The sequence below is a fragment of the Humulus lupulus genome, chromosome 7 (genome assembly GCF_963169125.1).
Source record: "Humulus lupulus chromosome 7, drHumLupu1.1, whole genome shotgun sequence".
Lineage (NCBI taxonomy): Eukaryota > Viridiplantae > Streptophyta > Magnoliopsida > Rosales > Cannabaceae > Humulus > Humulus lupulus.
In genome coordinates, this window is record NC_084799.1 from 67,580,141 (window position 1) to 67,595,287 (window position 15,147).

At 49.1% G+C, this 15,147-nt stretch overlaps 1 non-coding gene across 1 annotated transcript; it reads left to right on the forward strand.

The window, feature by feature from the left end:
- The first annotated feature begins 338 nt into the window (after positions 1-338).
- Positions 339-445, forward strand: LOC133793121 (small nucleolar RNA R71). The gene has a single exon (XR_009874581.1). It is a non-coding gene; the product is annotated as a small nucleolar RNA R71 (small nucleolar RNA).
- The last annotated feature ends 14,702 nt before the right edge of the window (positions 446-15,147 follow it).

Sequence of the window (15,147 nt, forward strand, 5' to 3'; positions counted from 1 at the left end):
AACATATAGAACAAACATCTTTTCTTGGTTGTATAGAAGAATTTATAGTTTGGCTTATGGCTAAAGCTTCTACTTTTCTCGCTAATTTGTCTAAGGATGTTCTTAAGTATAATTCATCTTTTACTTCATACCGTCCTCCTATTTTTGGTGAATTAGTTGACCTAGACCTAGGATTAAAATAATTCCATTGTTGTGAATTGAAAGATAAATCTTCAAGGGCGTCCCAAGTCTCTTTTCCTTGGAATTTTAAAAAATTTCCAGTATGCATAGATTGAATCATTTGACGATTAGAGGGGGTCAAACCATCATAAAAATATTTTACAAGTCTCCATTTTTTAAAACCATGATGAGGACATTTTAATAATAAATCTTTAAATATTTCCCAACATTCATAAAACTCTTCATTATCTTTTTGAAAAAACTCGGATATTTCTCTCCTTAGACTATCAGTTTTAGACATAGGAAAAAATTTCACCAATAATTTATTATAAAGTTGATCCCATGTAGTTATAGACCCCGTGGGAAGGGAATTTAACCAAGCTTTTGATTTTTCTTTTAATGAAAAATGGAACAATCTTAGTTTGACCGACTCATTAGAAATTTTTTGAAATTTAAATGTTGAGCAAATTTCTAAGAAATCTTTGACATGCATGTAAGGATCCTTTCTATCTAAACCATAAAAAGATGACAAAAATTGAATGATTGATTGTTTAAGCTCAAAATTGGTAGTAAAAGTGGTTGGAAGAACAATACATGAAGGAGCATTAGATGAAATAGGTGCAAAATATTCAAGCAAAGTTTTTTCAGGCACAACATTTTCATCAACAGGATTAACAATTGGTTCCATGATGCTCAAGTTTTTATTAACACTTTCAATTTCAAACAAAGATAAACGTCTTTTTACTAATCAATTTTTAGAGTAACATTCCCAATGATGCATACAATTTTCACAAACAAGGCAACAAAGATAATCTCAAACAAGCAATTTTCTGATGTGGAAGATCAGTTAAAACCGCAACCACATAGCATACTTAGAATTTTTAGAGATTTCACAACAATATAATTTTTATGGTTTACTTGTCCCCGGGCCTATTTGATTCCACTTACTCACACACTTCTAACAACTTCCCGAGGTTAATTAGTAGAGGCGGATTGGGAATTTTGTACAAATTTCCTTTAAACAAAAATTGCTTATGGTGAAAGGACAAGATTTAGGTTTCTTTTTTTTTTTTCAAGTATTTTTTTTCACAATTATAGAATAATATGATAAAAGATAAAGAAAAATAAGGAAAATTAAATAAGACTAAAATTTAGGCAAGAGTAGGGAGACATAGCATGCCATCAACCATAACAAAAATAAGGTAAAAATTAGGAGGCACAAGTGCCATCAACTAAAACATAAGATAAAAGACTAGGAGGCAAAATTTCCATCAACTAGCTAGGAGGCAAAATTGCCATCAACTAGTAACTTGCAAAAATAAAATAAAATAAAAACTACAATAAGATAAATAAAGAAAGTTGCAACAAAGGTTAGGAGACACAAGTGCCGTCAACTAACAAAGAAATACAAGGAATAAAAACTATAACAAAATTACAACAAAATTAGGAGGCACAAGTGCCATCAACTATAAAAATTAAAAAGATAGATTGATAGGAGGCACAAGTGCCATCAACTAAAAAACAATAAATATAAATATATAAGTAATTTTTTTATGGGTGGTAGAACTGTCCCAAATTTTCTTTTTATTTTTTTAGTTTTTATATTTTTGTATATATATATGTTTTTTTTTCTTAAGGCACAAAAATTAAATAACTAGTAGAAGAATTCACTAACCTTGAGATAAATTTCGTTTCTTTTCTTGCAACTCCCCGGCAATGGCGCCAAAAACTTGATGGGCCCAAAACGGGTATGTTTTGAAAATTTGTAACTCGCAAGCACATGACTCGTATATGAAATATAGTGTTCATGTAAGCACGAGATCACACCTGTTATCCCCGTTTTCTGCCAGGTACCCAGATCCGCGCTTCAGGCCCACAGGCTGGCCAAATGAGTTTGGGCCCAGCCCAGGCCCGTTTGGAAATAGTGTAATAGATATCGACAGCCCAACTCTGGGCGAGGCCCGGTAGGCGTTCAGGGAGTATTGTCCGGGACGGTCATCCGAGAAATGGTATGTTTGGCTTCCAGATAACAGTCGGGATCGATGTGGATGATCCCGAAGCCTGGTAAACGGTCCGGGCTCTTGGTAAATGGTCCAGGCCCATGGTAAACGGTACGGGACCTCAGCGAAAAGAGAGGGATATGGGTAAACGAACCCGGGTCCGTTCTCCAAGGTTGGCAGGATAAAGCATCCATGAACCTGACTTCATCCCATGAAGTGTGGGAGTTGCCCCATGTTTCACCTGCAAAAAAGGCCACCTCAGGATTGCACGTCGTTGGTTCAGACCTGCGCCGCCACTATTTTGATAAATCTTGTCCCCTGAATCTGCCTTGTAACTCGAGATGCCCAGACCAAAGCTCCAATTTGTCGCATGTATATATGGTTTGGGCTGGCCCAGTGGGCTCAGATTAATGTATTTTGTTTATGTTTTAATCCTTTGTATTGGGTTTCCGATAGAGAAGCTAGCAGTATTTATACCTTTATTGGGCCCGGGTCAGCCCGACCCAAGCCCAGTGCACCTGTGAACCTATAAATACATGTAACAGAGCACTAAAGAGGGGGGATCCGGAGAGCGTGTATACAGTTACTCTGCTGAAACTTGCAGAAAAATCCATTATTTTAGATTCTCTAAGCTCTAATACAACTGTCTCGTGGACTAAGGCTCATTAACACCCCAACCAAGTAAAAATTTGTCTTACAACTTCTAAACCCTTTCTCTCTAGTCTCTCTTAACTTTTATTATTGTAGTTTCCGAAAAGCTCGGTAAACATTTTGGTGCTTTCATTGAGAGCCTGAGAAAGCTAGTGTTGACATCAAACCTCTACAACAATGGTGAACACAAGACACACCACTTTTGACCCTACTAACCCAGAACAGGGCAATGGAGAGCCACTGCCCACCCAAACTCTTCCTCAAAGTCCACCTGAGCGCAATCCCCATCAGATGTCCCAGCTTGACGAGTCACAGAACTATGAAGGTGGAGCGGAGTACGAGGAGGACTACTACGAGGAAGAGGAGGAGAATGAGGGGGAATACCACGACAAAGCTGAGAATCCCGAGATCCCAGGAGTGGACCCCAACCAGGAGGATCCGGAGGTGACTAGACTGAGGCAGCAGGTCTTGGACCATGAAGCCAGAATTGCTGAACAAGCGGAGGCTTCTCGGCGGATGCAAAAGTCCCTCCAAGCCTTGCAGGCCTTCATAGCCACCCAAGGTCCGGCGACCAATCCCCCGGCTGGCTCACCTCCTGAAGCGAAACCGCCCGCTCCGCGGGTCAGAACTGGCGTCCCTGAGGATGCGAGGCCGACACCTCGTCCAGGACAGGCCCCAGAGCAAGGCCCAGGAAACCCGGACCGAGAGAAAAAGAAAGCTGGGGAAAACACCCAGAGGAAACGTCCTCCCGTCCAAAGAGCCGGAACCCATCCCAGGCCGCTCCCTAGGAATGAGAAGGTGCGCCCCGTCCTAGGACAGGGCCTCCTGACCAATCCGCAAGGGATGCGGCCACAGGGTACTAGGCCCCGGAATGCCCCAGGGCAAGCCGGACGGGAGAGGTCTTTACATCCCAGCGATTCAGTGAACAAAAGTCACCGGGAGCGCCCACGTAACGACGAGCACCATTCCCTAGGCTCTGGGGATGATACGTCCTGGGTAGACCTACGCGATGGACTGAATGCTCGGAAGGAACGGGCCCGCAAAGAAAAGATCCGCCCCCGAGATGGTGACCTTAGGAACAACATCAACGACAAGAGGAATGAGAGGGCTCCCCTAGAAGATGGCATGGCCAAGCAGCTCATGGAGGAGTTGACCGCCTTGAAAAAGGTCACGGACTGCTTGGTTCGCAAACAGGAAGGAGCAGACACCGATTCTGATGATGAGGACAAAGAGCGATGTGTGAGGCACATTTTGGGCGCCCTGCTCCCCAAGGGATTCAAGATGCCGAGTCTAACTGCCTACACTGGGAACACTGACCCCAGGGATCATCTGTCCTGGTATAACCGACTAATGACTGTGGCCCATGTTAGTGACGACAGCAAGTGCCGCTGTTTTTTGATCACTCTAGGCAGCCCCACAGAAGAATGGTGGAAGAGACTCAAGCCAGGATCCATCCAATCCTGGTCAGGGCTACAGTTAGCGTTTCACAAACAGTTTATGGCCACCATGAGAATGGACATGCAAATCAGTTCTCTCACCAACATTAAACAACTCCCCGCAGAGACGCTGAGAGCCTACATCCAGCATTTCACCAAAGAGGCCTCCAAAACCAAGGTGGACGATGGGCAACACCTAGTGGTGCTGCAGTCCGGAATCCAAGCCGGGTCCCCCCTCTGGGATGATATGCAACGTAACAAGGCAGCTACCCTAGAGGAGTTCATAAGGAGGGCCCAAGGATTCATAACCTGGGAAGAGGCCCAAATTCAGGCGTTTGGATGGCAACCGACACCTCAGCCCAATGGCCAAACATTTCCGGGATATGGGGTGCAGTTTCTGGTGCAACAATATGTCGCTCTCCCACTTGCCCCAGGATCGGAGGCCGCGCCCGGGATGACCTTCACCACGCCCACGGTGTACGGTCTTGCCTCTTCAGGATATGTTTCAGTCCAGTCCTCCCTTTTTTTCGGATATGGAGCCGCACTGGTCGGGTACAACGCTGCCCCCATCGGAGCCCAACCGTCCCATGCAGGGGGAACTAAGGCGAGCGTAAACCCCTCCCAGGGGAAAAGATCCGGCAAGGGCCAAAACCGGTCTGAGCTAGCTGAGAAAGGTAAGAGGGGCTACGAGCCCCAGTATTCAGAGTACACCAACTTGGTGAACACCAGGGAGAACATCTTCCTAGCCACAGAAAGGCGGTTCATTACCGAAAGCCTACCCCCATGTTTAAAGGAGGAAGGAATCCAAGAAATACCAGCAAACGGTGCGCGTACCATAAGGATGTGGGCCACACGACTGAGGAGTGCCGACAGGTCGAGGATGAGATCGAGAATTTGATAAAGTTGGGGCATCTTCACCAGTGGATCAGGATGCCCGTGGGAGTCCCGGGCTTGTCAGCAGTCCCCAGAGTATCCATGGTCCCGGGTGCACCTAGAGCATATCCCCCTCAGGGAGGATATGCAAAGGGTTTGGCAGCACAGGCCCTTCAGGGGGTCCCCGCTGTGCAAGCACCCGGACCTGGAATGCCTTATCCATCAGGGATAGCACCCCCCAAGTGGATGGCCATGTGGCCACCATCTCGGGCGGGCCTCATCTAGGAGGTTCGTCCATGAATGATAAAAAACGCTACATTAGCGAGCTCGACCACGATCAGGAGGTGTGCGCTCTGGTCCAGTCCCCGGCTCAGCACCCGGTTCCACCTCCTCCAGGTGGAAGAATTGTTCGGGAGGAAGACAAGCTGGACCCGAGGATAGGAGATGACCGCGTCCTAGAGCCCATGGACGAGATTGAGGAGGTGTGCATTAGTGACACCGACCTGACCAGGGTAATCCAAGTCGGGAAAAATCTGCCAGCGGAGGTCCGGGCCGCCATCGTCGCCTAGGTAAAGGAGAACCAAGATGTCCTAGCCTGGTCTCATTCGGATATGACGGGGATCGACCATAACATCATCTTCCATGCCTTGAACATTGACAAGGATGCGACCCCGGTCCGACAAAAATGAAGGCCCTTGGGAACGGAGAGGGCCAAGGCCCTCAAGCTGGAGATCAAAAAGTTGTCGTCGATCAACTTCATCCGCGAAGCTATATACCCCGTATGGCTAGCCAACCCAGTTCTGATGCCAAAGCCGAACGGGATCTGGAGGAGGTGCATAGATTTCATGGATCTCAACAAGGCTCGCCCTAAAGATTGTTTCCCGCTTCCTCAGATCGATCAGATGGTGGATGCGACGTCCGAATACGAGATCTTGAGTTTCATGGACCCCAACTCCGGCTACAATCAGATCTCTATGAATGTAGCAAATCAGGAGCATACCAGTTTCCAAACCGACAAAGGGGTATACTGCTACATCGTCATGCCTTTCGGGCTCAAAAACGTCGGAGCCACCTATCAGAGGCTCGTCAACCGAATGTTCCAGGCCCAGCTAGGGCGGAACATGGAAGTCTACATTGACGACATGCTGGTTAAATCCAAAACCTCCGGGAAACATTCTAACGATTTGGATAAAGCCTTCGCGATCATCTGAAAGTATGGGATGAAGCTGAATCCCAAAAAATTCACTTTCGGCGTGGCTTCCGGGAAGTTCTTGAGTTTCATAGTGAGTTTCCAGGGAATAGAAGACAATCTGGACAAGATCAAGGCACTGATTGAAATACCCTCTCCCCGGAAGCATAAAGATGTCTGGAGTCTGACCGGGTGGGTGGTCCCCTTAAGCCGTTTCGTCTCAAAGGCCACGAACAAGTGCATCCCATTCTTCAATGTTCTTCAGGGAAGCCAACGTTTCAAATGGTCAGTCGAGTGTGAAGAAGCTTTTTAAAAGTTGAAAGAGCTCCTAGCCCAGGCACCGATATTGGCAAAACCGGTGGACGAGGAGTCTCTATACCTCTATTTGGCCGTGACCGAACACGCGATTAGCGCTGCACTAGTGCGGGAGGACGAGAAAACCCAACTCCTGGTGTACTACGTGAGCAAGAGGTTATTGGGGGCAGAGTCAAGGTATCCGTTAATTGAAAAGTTGACATTTTGTCTGCTAGTGGCGTCCCAGAAACTCTGGCCTTACTTCCAGGCCCACGCCATAAAAGTTCTGACCAACCACCCTTTGCGGCAAGTGTTGCAGAAACCCAAGTCATCAGGAAGACTCTTGAAGTGGGCTATGGAACTGAATCAATTCGATATAGCTTACGTTCCTAGAGTCTCAGTCAAGGGGCAAGCCGTAGCTGACTTCATCGTGGAATGCTTCTGGATCACCGAAGGGGACGATCCCGCAGACCCCACGGTGCCCGTGTGGAAGGTATTCATGGATGGAGCCTCGAATGAAAATGGAGCGGGGGTCGGGAACATCCTAGTGTTGCTGCAAGGGCAGCAGTTGCAAAACTCCTTGCACTTCCACTTTAAGGCGTCGAACAACGAGGCTGAGCACAAGGCCATGCTGGCCGGGCTGCGTCTGGCCCAGGAAGCAGGGGCCACAAACTTGGAGATCTATAGCGATTCCCAGCAGGTTGTCAGGCCAGTCTCAGGAGAATACCAAACCAAAGGGGAAAAGATGGCGGCTTACGTGACTCAGACAAGAGAAATGCTGCAAACGTTCAAGAGGCACTCCATCTGTCAGATCCCCAAGCGTGGACACACTGGCGAAATTGGCCACTGATGCCGAGGTGGAGCCATCTGGACTGGTCCCCATCAACCATCTCCCCATCCCAAGCATTCAATTCTTCGCGATCAATGCCATTGACCACTCCACATCCTGGATGGGACCTCTTATCCACTATCTGACAACCGACGGGTTGCCAACGAACAGGGCCACAGCCAGGAAGCTTCAGTACCAGGTCCACAGATACGTTATGATGGACGAAAATCTCTACCCCAGAGGGTTATCCATGCCATACCTCAGATGCATATCCAGGACCGAACTGAGCACAATTATGCATGAAGTGCACGGAGGCTTCTGCGGAGACCATACAGCCGGACTCAGTCTGTCCAAAAAGATCTTGCGCAAAGGATATTTCTGGCCAACCATGAAGAAAGACTGTATTGATTACATCCGCAAGTGCGAGCAATGCCAAAGGTACGCGAAGGTCCTCCGGGCCCCTCCAACAGAAATAACTCTGATGACAAGCCCATGGCCTTTCGCAGTGTGGGGAATCGATCTGGTAGGATCGATCCCAACCGGGAAGGGAGGGGTGAAGTACGCCATCGTGGCCGTCGACTACTATACCAAGCGGGCCGAAGCGAAACCCATGAGTACAATCACCTCGAAGAAGGCCCTGGATTTTGTCATCAACAACATTGTGTGTCAGTACGGACTCCCCTACAAGATTGTATCCAACAACGGAAAGCAGTTCAACAGCACCCACTTCACGGATTTCTGTGAAAGACATGGTATCATCCAAAGCTTCTATGCAGTCGCTAGGCCTCAAGCAAACGGGCAAGCAGAGGCCATCAACAAAATCTTGAAAGGAACATTAAAGAAAAAGCTCCAAGCCTGCAAGAGCAAGTGGCCCGAAGAGTTTCCCCGCGTGTTATGGGCCTACCGGACCACCGAAAGGACATCTACCGGGCACACTCCTTACTCCATGGTGTATAGGTGTGAAGCCATCATCCCCATTGAAACAGCCATCCCGTCCCACAGAAGAGACACGTACGATCCCGCCCAGAACCACGCCTTACTCTAGGAATCCCTGGATCTCATCGAGGAGATCCGGGAAGAGTCACAAGTTCAGCTGAAGATGTACCAAGGCAAGATTGCTCAGCATTTTAACTCGAAAGTAAAAGGCTGGAGGTTCGAAACCGGCGATCTGGTCCTGCAGAGAGTTTTCCCTGCAACCCAAGATCCGGGAGTAGGGGTTCTGAGCCCGAATTGGGAAGGGTCGTACAAAATCTAGCACGAAGTGTGCCCAGGAACATACCGTTTAAAATGACTCGATGACACGGAAGTCCCAAGAGCCTGGAACATGGAGCATCTCCGTAAGTATTATCAGTAGTCGGGAGAGCGTGTTCCAGTTTTATATTTTCGTCGTAAGCAATGTACGCCTCAGGGCGATTCCTTGAATAATAAAAATGGCGTGTACAAAACTTCATAAAGAAATATTATCAGACAATGAAAATTCCAATCTACTTCCCTAATCAAGTGACCCAAGACCAGTCTTTGCTCACTTGGGGCGTTTCTCCGGTATGAAAAAATACCATGTTGGACCAAGGCTCAGGCCTGGTCCTGCCCCGGACAAACGCTGTCCGAGGGTATGATAAAAAGGACCAAGGCTCAGGCCTGGTCCCGCCCTGGACAAACGCTGTCTGGGGGTATGATAAAAAGGACCAAGGCTCAGGCCTGGTCTCGCCCCGGACAAACGCTGTCCAGGGGTATGATAAAAAGGACCAAGGCTCAGGCATGGTCCTGCCTCGGACAAACGCTGTCCGGGGGTATGATAAAAAGGACCAAGGCTCAGGCATGGTCTCGCCCTGGATGAATGCCGTTTGGGGGGTAAAAGTATCCAGTAGGATGTATGGGCTAGCCCGTATCCTAACTGTCAGTCGACCATGCACTGCCCCAAACAACCGAGTACCCGTCCGCATAGCTTCCACAATAGCTCACGACTATTAGGGCGCGGGTCCCAAGCGTAAGTTGTGTAAAATTAGTATTATAAACGGCACAAGCCGTAGGAACCTAGTCTAGGTTTCAAAGTAAGCTAATCGACTAAACCCCGATGGTCCAGACCATCGGGTTTTCAAAGTTCGGGACTGGACGATATTTATCAACTCCCTAATGGCCCAGGTCGTTGGATCTTGAGCAACAGAATTAGAGTAAGTTGATAAATTAAAGTCAGGATTAATCTAGTCCAGGCCATTAGAACCGGGACCAAACACTCGGCTCATTCATGCACGGTGGTGAAACACTTAGTGAAAGCTTAGCGGGTGGAAACGGGAAAGCAATAAGCAAAAAATAAAGTGGGTAAAACACCAAAAAAAATTTCTTGGACGCATGCGTGTCCATAAAAATATTGCAAAATTATAAACAAAAAGAAGATCTGGGTCTAGACTTCGCCAGGTCCTGATGCCTCCGGGATGGCTCCATCCGCCTCTTCATCATCCAGGGGCCCCGCGTCAGCTTTCTCCTTGGCCTCAAATTCGGCTCTCTTCGCGGCAGGGTCAAGATAGACCAGGAGGTTCATGTTCTTGTCCTGGACCCAGGCCATATAGATGGCCTCATCAAAGGTGACGCCTAGCATGTCATCCGCCTGCTCTTTTTCATGACGGGTCTCCTCGTGCGCCTTCACCTCCTTGTGAAGCAAGCCGTCCAGCTCATGGATCCGGGCCTCCAGACCTTTGTCCTTCTCCCGGTCCTGGATGGACTGAGTCACAGCCGCCTCCTACGAAGCCTTTACTCAGAGAAGCTCCGCCTCTAGATTGGCCATCCGCTCACCAGCCTCGGCTTCTTTCCGGGACAGAGCCTCTTCAAGCTGAAACTTGACCTGGTCGAACTCCGCGCAGTCCGCTTCGGCCTGAGCAACCGCGGTGGCCAGGGATGCTTTGACCTGGGCTGTCTCCCTGGACAAGGCCTCCTTGGCGGCTTCTCTTTGATTCACGGCCGCCTCCAGCTCCAGCTGGAGCGTCCCCATCTTCATGGCAGCCTCGACCACCAGGTCGGCATTCTGGTGGAATAATAGAGCATCCTATAACAAAGCGAAGTTAGAAGAGTCCTTACTAAGCAAGGAAAAGAAGAAAGAGAAAATGTAAAGCAAAATTACTGTGGTGGCTTGGTGGCAGATAGCTTGGGAAATGAATAGCATGTCCTGGTTGGCGATGGTGGCATATCGCTTCATTTGGAGATTGGACATGGTGTTCCCCACTTGATCCAGCAAATCCGCCGCGAACGGGACCGTGTCCTGCCCCAGCTTGGGGCGGAAACTTGTCTCAGCAACCAGCCAATCCACGATTGGCTGAGGGGCACTAAAGGCAACCAGGCGATCGGTGAATTCAACCTGACGACAAATCGTTAGGGCCTTGTAAACCTCTTCCCTTCTTTCCCAGCCACTCTCCCAGGTCCGGGAAATGAGTTTGGACTTCTCGTCCCGCAAGACGACCTCTCCCTCCTCAGGTAAGGCTGGGCAGACGGGAAGAGTCGGTGCTGCTGGAAGGTCTTTAGAGGCAAGTTGACTCTCCCCGAATGACTCCCCAGCCGAACTAGCCCGCCTCGTCCGGGCCCTCTTGTTTCTTGGTTTTTCCACCTCCGCGCCCGAGTCTGCGGATATTTTCTCGGAGCTCTGGCTTGCCGCTGGTTCCAGCTCCAGGTTAATCACCAGGGGGTGAGCGGGAAGGTCGGGGACAGTGGCCTGGTCAACGACCGTGGTTGGGACTACGGCCAGGGCCGCCTTGCTGGGTTGAAGCTCCGGCCCTAGCGTCTCCTTGCTAGGTTGAAGCTCTGGCCCTGGCGTCTCCTTAGATGCTTTCTTGGCAGCCTTCCTAGCCACGACCCTCGCCTTGGCAGCCCGGGTCTCAAGGAGCTGCTTCATCTTGTCCATGGAGTTGGACATATCGAAGTCTTCTGAAATAAACACAAATAAAAAAGAGCCAGTACAATTGACAAGCAAACAAGGAAGTCAAGACTAAGAGTGACCCGGGACATACCCTTATTTAGGCCATGGACCTGACTCAATTCATCTAATGCGAAAGAGTAGACTCGGTCCCCCATGTCATCCGGGTGTAGAAAGTTCCCGTATTGGAGAAACCCGGGCAAGTATATGAGGACTTCTTACCCAACGGGAATGGGAGACGAAGGTCTCATTTCCTCGTCAGCCCCTAACACGGGGCCTCGGTGTGCTAGCCCTTATCCCTAGCTAAGTCTCCAACTTGGGGAGCAAAAGTCAAAATCATAGGTGAGTTACCTCGCCCTAATGTGCTAGCCCCGGGGGTCCCCGTATTTGGCTGTCCCTCGTCGAAGAGGGCTTCCAGCTCCTCGGAGGTGGCTGCCTCCCTCGGCTGAGCTTGGTCCCTCTTTCTCTTGGCTGCGTCCGCCAGCATTGCTTCCTCTACGGCCCTGATGTGTTCTAGGTCCAGCTCCTCCCTCAGCGCGGGGTCTTTCTCGCATTGTATCCCCCAGAGGCTTGGGGCATGGATCGTTTGGTGGGCCGCAAGCATTCCGATCACTCGAAGGTTGTCAGTGTTGACATAGCCCCCCACGTCCAAATCCTCTGCGCTTAGCTCAGAGTAAAGCTTCTTCCGATCCAGGATGAACTGGGTGAGGGGAGTCTGGGCAAAGGGTCCTGCCACCGAGGATGATGTGGTGAGAATAAAAGAGAGGAAGGAAAGAGGACAAAGATTAAAAAAAAGGGATGGGAAATCACTTACCCACTCGCTGGAAGTCCAACATCAGTGTGGGGTTCTTCTTTATGAGAAACCTGGACGTCATGAACCAGTAGTGTCGGATGTCCGGGGGATGCTTCTAGGCGCTAGTAGGAGCAGGGTAGTTTCCCCACGGTTTGAGCCTGTAAACTCCGTCTAGGGTCTTGTCTTTGACGTTGACCTGCGACTCCATCTTGTAGAAGTACAAGATTTCTGCAGGAGTCGGCTCCGGGATTTCCCTCGCGAAGCAAAAGATGCGCTAGCCCGCAAGAAATCGATATGCTTGGGGCAGAAGCTGGAAGGGCGCAATCCCCGTGAATGTCAGGAACCGCATGAAGTAATCATGAAGCGGGAACGTAGCCCCCGCACTGATGTGGCCTACGCTCCAGGCCCCCGAACCCATTCACGGAGGTGTGGGCCCTCTCCTCTTTCATGGCCAGGCGGTTGTGGAACAGTCCTGGAGTCGACTCCACACCCAAGTGCTTCTCTGAGACGTATAGCATCCGGTAGTTCCGGAACAATTTCGGCACCACATCCATCTCCCACCTGTTGCCTTTAGGGGTCCTAGACTCGAGAAGAGTGACAGGGGCCTTGTTAAATTCCTCCTCCGAATGAAGGGTGACGCCCGATGTCAAGGTTGGTGATCAGGGAGCAAAACAGAGAAACAAACCAAGCAGTCAGTACCAAAACCCAAGAAAGTTGGTTAAGGTACGGGGGCTCTCCTATGAACTGCTTGGAGGAGTCCCCTCCGGATCAGGTCCGGGATCTCCAGGGATCCGCAAGATCCTAATCAGGAATGAAAAATAGGCTACACTACTAAGCCGGCCCATCGCAGCTTGTCCGGGAATCACCCTGTCCCGAAAAGGGCCCAGAGCGCCCCGGCCCAGGCCGTCTCTCCCTAACACTAATTCTAAACACAAGCAAGGTCTAGCAGCCTAAGCAGATAAGCAAAATGACAGAAAATCTGCGTTTGTGTGCATATAAAGGTGCAAAGGCGAAAGGCAGGGAAACTTACTGTAATTTGCTAGTCGTAAAAAACGGTGGTCGTCTGGTGGCAAGGACGGCAGAATCTTAGTCTTGATCTAGTGGAGACGATTCAGCAACTCGTCAAGAGGGCAGGCTAATGGTGTCTGCTCGAGCAAGGGTGCAGATATCGGAACCGTTGGAAAAAGGCGACGACGCAGGCGGAGCAGACGGTGGAAGATATCGTCGGCAAGCTTGGTCATAAAAAAATCCTCTGAATTCTTTAACTGGCTCGAGAGTGTAAAGGTTTCAAATGAAAGCTTGGGGGATATTTATAAGGGCCCAAGTGCTGATCTTTGATCTAACAGTTGGGATCGGTCCCCCCATCGGATGGTCCAAGATCGTGTAGGGGCATTAATGGATCCACTCGAGTGCTGGGCCACTCCGATCCGCGCCACTCTGATCTGTGCCACTGCGATCCGACGTCCCAGAAAGATAGGCCCTTCAAAGGTCACCCCATCCTACAGTCCTCCTTGTTGCAGAAGTAATAATGGAAAGCAACAGTGCGGATGGGACGCTTCGTGATCCGCGTTGACATTGTGGCCCTAGCCTAGCGACCCTTGAGGTGGTTGTTGACCTTTCAAGATCAAGTGTCATTGATGCAATGGTTGCTAGGAGACATGTGCACCCCTCGTCATGAACCGGGGCGTTGGTAAATGAACCCAAACCCTGGTAAATGATTCGAGCTCCACAGTCGTCCAGCACACGGGGCCCATGCCGCGGACCAGTTGCTCCAAGAAGGAACTGGGAAGAATACCGAAAGGATCCGGGACTGAGACAAGCCTCCACCGCGTAGGCCCAGATGAAGGCTTAGGGGGTAAATGTTATCCCTGTTTCCTGCCAAGCGCCCAGATCCGCGCTTCAGGCCCACAGGCTGACCAAATGAGTTTGGGCCCAGCCCAGGCCCCTTTGGCAAATAGTATAATAGATATCGACAACCCAACTCTGGGCGAGGCTTGGTAGGCGTCCGGGGAGTATTTATAGGGACGGTCATCTGGGAAATGGTATGTTTGGCTTCTGGATAACAGTCGCGATCGATGTGGATGAACCCGAAGCCTGGTAAACAGTCCGGGCTCCTGGTAAATGGTCCAGGCCCATGGTAAACGGTACGGGACCTCGGCGAACGGAGAGGGATATGGGTAAACGAACCCTGGCCCATTCTCCAAGGTTGGCAGGATAAAGCATCCGTGACCTGGACTTCGTCCCATGAAGCGTGGGAGTTGTCCCCATGTTTCACCTGCAAAAAAGGCCACCTCGGGATTGCACGCCGTTGGTTCAGACCTGTGCCGCCACTACTCTGATTAATCTTGTCCCCTGAATCTTCCTCGTAACTCAAGATGCCCAGACCAAAGCTCCAATTTGTCGCATGATAGATATGGTTTGGGCTGGCCCAGTGGACTCAGATTAATGTATTTCTTTTATGTTTTAACCCTTTGTATTGGGCTTCCGATAGAGAAGCCAGCAGTGTTTATACCTTTATATGGCCCGGGTCACCTCGACCCAAGCCCAGTGCACCTGTGAACCTATAAATACATGTAACAGAGCACTAAAGAGGGGGGATCCGGAGAGCGTGTATACAATTACTCTCTTGAAACTTGCAGAAAACTCCATTGTTTTAGATTCTCTAAGCTCTAATACAATTGTCTCGTGGACTAAGGCTCATTAACGCCCCAACCACGTAAAAATTTGGCTTACAACTTCTAAACCCTTTCTCTCTAGTCTCTCTTAACTTTTATTATTTTAGTTTCCGAAAAGCTCGGTAAACAGAACCCAAAGGAGTTGTCTAAAATAAAAAGGAAAACTATTTTAAACCAAAATTAATAAATTCTAACATAGCTCCAAAGATTGAGGAGATTTAATGTCATGAACATAAAATAAAAGATAAAATAAAGTTATTTAAGAGAATACAAATAAACCAATAATGATTTGAAAATAAATGTTAAAAGGAAAGATTATTAAGATACTAGAATCCACAAAATGTAAG